Source organism: Miscanthus floridulus, unplaced genomic scaffold, assembly GCF_019320115.1.
Source record: "Miscanthus floridulus cultivar M001 unplaced genomic scaffold, ASM1932011v1 fs_520_4, whole genome shotgun sequence".
Taxonomy (NCBI): domain Eukaryota; kingdom Viridiplantae; phylum Streptophyta; class Magnoliopsida; order Poales; family Poaceae; genus Miscanthus; species Miscanthus floridulus.
In genome coordinates this window covers 8,606-14,483 of record NW_027096876.1, presented here as the reverse complement: position 1 = coordinate 14,483, position 5,878 = coordinate 8,606, and the positions used below count along the sequence as shown (strand labels likewise).

Sequence of the window (5,878 nt, the reverse complement as noted above, 5' to 3'; positions counted from 1 at the left end):
TCATCTTTTCACTATCTTTGTGTATTACTTCTCCCCCTTTGTCATCAATGACCACAAAGATTCAATTTTAGACAGGTTAAGATTATCAAAGTCAATCAATGGGGTGAGGATCATTTTTCTGAATTTGGTTCAATCTAGAACACTTGGCAAAGATATTTAACTCGGTTTGATCTAAGGACAAGCTTCTTCATACCTCATTTCAATGGTTATCTTGACCATGTTGAGTTAAAACTTATAGCTCATTTTCTAGATCAAACACTAGGTTCATAAGCCCACAAACATGTCATATGCTACCACTAGGTCAAGTCAAGCATAGAAGCAATAGTGGTACCATACAAGCATCAAATTCATTTGATTTTCATGAATGAGCCTATAAATCATGAGGAATGACTAGATGCACTAAACATGTCCTTAGCAAAGGATATATACATACCAATCAACTTTTACCTTGGATTGCTCGAAAGAGAGGCATGTCATATTAGTGCGGGGTGCATCAACATATATTTGAGAAATCCAATATGTTCAACTCATTCCTTAGCTTGCAAAACCTCATCTCATCTAGTGGCTTAGTGAATATGTCGGCAAGTTGATCTTCGATGTCCACACTCTCAATTGAAATGACTCATTTTTGTTTATGATCTCTTATTAAATGATGATGGACATCAATGTGCTTTGTTCTTGCATGTTTGAACCAAATTGTTGGTTAGCTTGATTACACTCTCATTGTCACATAGCAATGGCACTTTCTTAATTTGATTCCAAAGTCATTCAAGGTGGCATTCATCCAAATAATTTGTGCACAACAACTACCGGCGGATATGTATTCGGCTTCGGCAGTTGATAATGCAATATTATTTTGCTTCTTTGATGACCATGAAACAAGTGATCTTCCCAACAATTGACATGTGCTTGATGTGCTCTTCCTTTCAACCTTGTATCCTGTATAATCGAGTCTGAATATCCAACTAATTCAAATTTTGCTCCTTTAAAATACCACAGACCAATATTTTGTGTATGCTTCGAGTAGCTCAATATTTGTCTTCGTACACATGGCAGATAATCAAAATAACTACGACCTGCATGCAAATCTGGCCTTAATTAGTAAATAGCGACAGTTACAGATCGTTATGAATTTGCCGTACCTGTGCATGCAGACATGCAGGTTCATACGCACCAGCCATCAAAAACCAGGAACGCCCTGTTGGGTGCATCGACCGGCTGGCTACAGAATAAGATATTCTGTCGCGGGCTACTGAACATATATATATATATATATATATATATATATATATATATATATATATATATATATATATAGACATACTGTTCTGTAGCTGACCGTACAATAAGTTATTCTGTAACCACTTTGAGTTATGATAATTACTATGCTAATTTACGAGATTATGATAACTCCCTCATAAGTAATTTACTATAGCATTATGGTAAATATCATCTTGAATTATAGTAACCCATGTATCATAAATGTGTATTGTCATTATCGTAAATTGATACAAACATTATCGTAAACTATGGCCAGCTGTATATATATATATATATATATATATATATATATATATATAGACACACACACACACCACTGGACATGCACATGTAGCACCAGTGTTCGCCTACACGGCCGTGTAGACCGATTACTCGGCGTGTAATCGCTACTCGGTAGCCGAACGTGCAGTTTAGGCCATAAACGGTAGGTTACACGGAATCGCCGTGTAAACGGTAAAAAACGGTCGTGTAATCGGTCTACATGGCCGTGTAGACGAACACTGGGTAATATTTTGAAAATAATTTATCTATATTATTTTCAAAATATTACAAATGTTTATGATGTGTAATAAGTACCATTAGATTAGTTGTGGAATATACTTTCATAATAAAATTATTTGAATATACAAATATTATCTATGTTATAGGAACATATACACAGGTTATTATAGTTATTTTTACAAAAAAAGTAAAAACGAGTAATCCGTGTAAAACCGTGTACACGCCGTGTACACGGTCTAAACGCTACACGAGACCTCGCCGACTATCTACCGTTTAGGAAAACATTGTGTAGCACGCACGTGTAAATGAAATCATTTCATAAACAATATGTAAATTAAGCTAATATGGTTGTACATGGATTATATTTGTATATTATTTTTATAAAGTGGTGATGTTCTATAGAATCAATTTCTATCTCTCACTGTATGAATTTGAGATAGGTTTATATGTGAACTTTGGAAAGTAATCGAATGTCAAATTCCTAGTCAAATAGCCTAATTTATTTAGTAGATTTCAATTCTTCCAAATGAATGGATCCAAAGTTCCAAACGGCCCCTAAATGAATTTGTATGTCATGTAGAAAGTATAATGGATATAAGCAATGACATATTGCATAGAAAGTATAATGGATCTAAGCAATGACATATTGCATACTATCTTATTATGTTTGCATTTTTTGGATGCATAGAAACAGTCCTATTATTGATGTAGAAAAATATGACTTTTCCTGCGAGTAGCAGCATCAACAAAGTTTCAACCAACAGTACATGTGACGTCAATGCCATTGCAGCTAGCTACTTCTCTGCAATTGCAATGTCACTGCAGCTAGCTACTACCTGTACCAATTTATAGGTCATCCCATTCATTTTTTGACAGATGAACAAAACAAGAGAAAGATCATTTCTACCCACACATTTCTGTTTTGAAATTTGAAAGGAAGCTTTAACTCTGATTTGTAATCTGAAAGTAATCTTTAACTCTATAATGCAAGTACACCAGCACACACGTTCTCTGCCTTCCCACGGACTCACGTAGCCCATCCCCTTGCAGATCCCTACGGTGACAACCAGTCGCCTCGTGGACGGCTGTACACGCCGTCCTTATCACACCTGCAGTAGGAAATTTGTTAAAATAGGATATTACATCATGTCATCTCTGCCAGGCTCCTCGATCTCAACTCTAACCTAAATAAGAGTTTGATTGTGGAAGTATACCTGGTGGCACATGCATATCTCTACAAGACAAGAAAGTGTAGCTAACCATGATAATTTGCGACAGGTTTCAGCAAACCCAAGATAAACAGGCCAACATTATAGTAACATTAGTGCATATAAACAAGCGGGTTACCTCATGTTCAGAATGATACTAATAACATGTCACCACAAGGAACCCAAAAGCACAGATACATGCTGCCATGGCTCAAAATAAAAGGCACCTATACCTGAATGTTGTTGTTGCAGTCGGGAAAGAGCTTAGCAATGAGAGACACTCAAGTATTTGTTGGCGCATTGGCACTCTTATATGCTGAATTCAGGGATGTGTTTCTGTTTTTACACAAAAGAATGCAAAGATCCACTAACAGCTAATTCTAAAGTTTATTTACTAAACAAAGGGACATTACACCGTTATTTTCATGCATTCAACATATTTCATAACCTGAACGGATTGCAAGATCCAAGAAAAGTTTATTTCATCAGAGTCCATGACTATAACACAACTTGGGAAGATGATAATTCCCAATTGTACAAATCCATACATTTGAGGTAGCCGCCATGGGCTGTGTTCCTTTTTTTCTGTATGGGAATGTTTATTCTGTGCCATAGATTGAGGATAACTAAAAGGCCTACCAAGTACCAACTGAAGAAATTGTTTAAAAATATTTTCTAGGGTTCTTAAAAAATAATATGTGGCTATCAACCTGCACACCAATAAGACTCACATAACTCACAGTATAATGGACCGCTGCATAAGAATTCAGTTTCCTATAATCCATAAAATCTGCTGAAAAAAAAGAAATTGGGCATGTCTATCTCAATAATGTAGGCACAGTCAGCAGTACCAAAACTTCATTCAAGCATGCCAGCAGGAGGATACTCTGAGCACAAATATTTTCCCTGTAACCACATCTAGCATGTAACCTGAACTATTAAATACTTTATTGAAACATCTGGGAAAAAAGAAGCAAAGCATGCGCGACCCCCCTTCCAGTTTTTTGAGATAGATCACCTTCCTGTTAGAAAAACGGGACGGGACTTGTAACTCTCTCTTACAGGACTAAATGACCTATTTATTATAACTTTCTCTTACTGTACAATGTTAGTTTAGCAATAATTTCATTGCTGAGCTTGACCCCATCCGAAAAATGTAAAGGTTCATGAAGCCAGTCTTGGTTGAAAAAATGCTCCTAACCATATCCAAATCATACATCAAAAAATTCGGGAAACAAAAGCGAAAAATTCTCACATGTCCCTGCAGTCTGATGAAAGAGTATAGCGGACGGTAGCAGGCATGGTCATTCATGTTTTACAGCTACGCACAGCCTTGCGTTGCCGCCCACCGATCGAATCTAGAACACAGTTCCTCTGACTCGTAATAAATTGGACCTACAAATTGAGAAATTAGCCAGTGATCTTGTTGGTTAGTACTGCAAACAAGATCAGAAACACAACCAGATGGCCTGCGATTCAAGGAAGACAAATGGACTGGGTAGTGCTGCAAACAAGATCAGACATATAGCCATATAGCCAGCGATTCATGGCATACACATGGAGACCCCTGTTTACCTTATGGGTATTCCGTCAAACACCTTGTAGCAGAGGTTGAGGTCCCAGAGCGTGTTGGAGGGAGGTGCAGCGGGCTAGGGCAGCGGATGTCAATGTCATGGTCGATAGCTCAAACACAGCGGAGGTGGGGGTGGGGTGGCCGCCGATCTAGGCGAGTTCGAAGAGGATGGCCGAGAAGCGCCCCCTGGCGGCAGCGAGGTCGATGGTCGGGATGACGGCGCCGACGCAGCGCGCGGGCGCACAGGAGAGCGGCGCGAGCAGCGGGCGGCCCGATGCGTAGGCAGTTGCAGGAGGCGCTGTGGAAGGGGCAGGATGCGGAGTTGCGCGGCGGCAACCGCCAACCGCCAACCGCCGCACTTCCTCGTGTCGCTCCTCGCGCCCGCGTGACAACCGCCGCGCTTCCACGCTGTGGAAGGGTCAGGATGCGGAGTAGAGCGGTGGCGGCGCGGGCGGAGTGGACACCCCACGTCTAGCGGTCGCGTCGAAGGGCGCGGCGCCGCAGGGGAGCGGCGGTTGAGCGAGGGGATGGAGGGGGCGGTCTAAATCGGGAGGATAAGCGGACGGGTGTGGGTACGCGCGGGTGGGTAAAAGTTTTGCGGGTGAGAAAAAACGGCGAGAAGTCATTCGCAACGCGAAACAAGGGTGTTTTATATGTTCCTGCCCTCATTTCCTGGGTCAATCTATCAATGTAAGGTGGGTATAAAATGGTAACGATATATTTTCAATTCCTTCGCGGATAGATAGGCGCCTCCGTGTGGGGGAAAGGCACGCCCACAAGCCTATATGGCCAGGGAAAAATTAGATCGGCCCTAGGTCCATAGATCTTGTGAGCCCCGCCCCTCGATGGCTGCCACGTGGCAAAAGAAAAAATTCTGACGTCCGACACTTAAAGCATGGTGGGAGTTTCCTGCTCCAAGTGCATGAACGGTTGGAGACGAACAACTCTCTGCATGCAGCCTTGGGATGTTGGATATTTTCTTTTGCCACATTGGCAGCCATCGAGAGTGGGGCTCACGGGACCTACTATGGACCCAGGGTCCATCTAATTTCTGAGCCATTCTTTTCCTTTGCACCACGAATCTTGATACAGGTTTTCCTCTTTCTCCTCTGTTGTGCAAATCCAATGTCCTTGCACAAATCTAGTGCCGTCGTCACCGTCGCCCAGTCCCTGGCACCTGCACCTCTGGTCGGCACCGCCCCCTCACACTGGCCTCGGGCTCGACCCCTGACTGCAGCATGCGGCCACGGCCCCAGCGCGCGTGGCGGCTGAGCTCGAGTGCGCTTCTCTTCTGCTCTCTCTCTCTCTCTCTTCT

At 41.9% G+C, this 5,878-nt stretch overlaps 1 long non-coding RNA gene across 1 annotated transcript; it reads right to left on the bottom strand.

The window, feature by feature from the left end:
* Positions 1-2,453: 2,453 nt before the first annotated feature.
* Positions 2,454-5,207, bottom strand: LOC136532092 (uncharacterized). Its single transcript, XR_010778170.1, has 3 exons — positions 4,566-5,207; positions 4,246-4,385; positions 2,454-2,891 (listed from the first exon to the last, which is right to left on the bottom strand). It is a non-coding gene; the product is annotated as an uncharacterized lncRNA (long non-coding RNA).
* Positions 5,208-5,878: the final 671 nt, after the last annotated feature.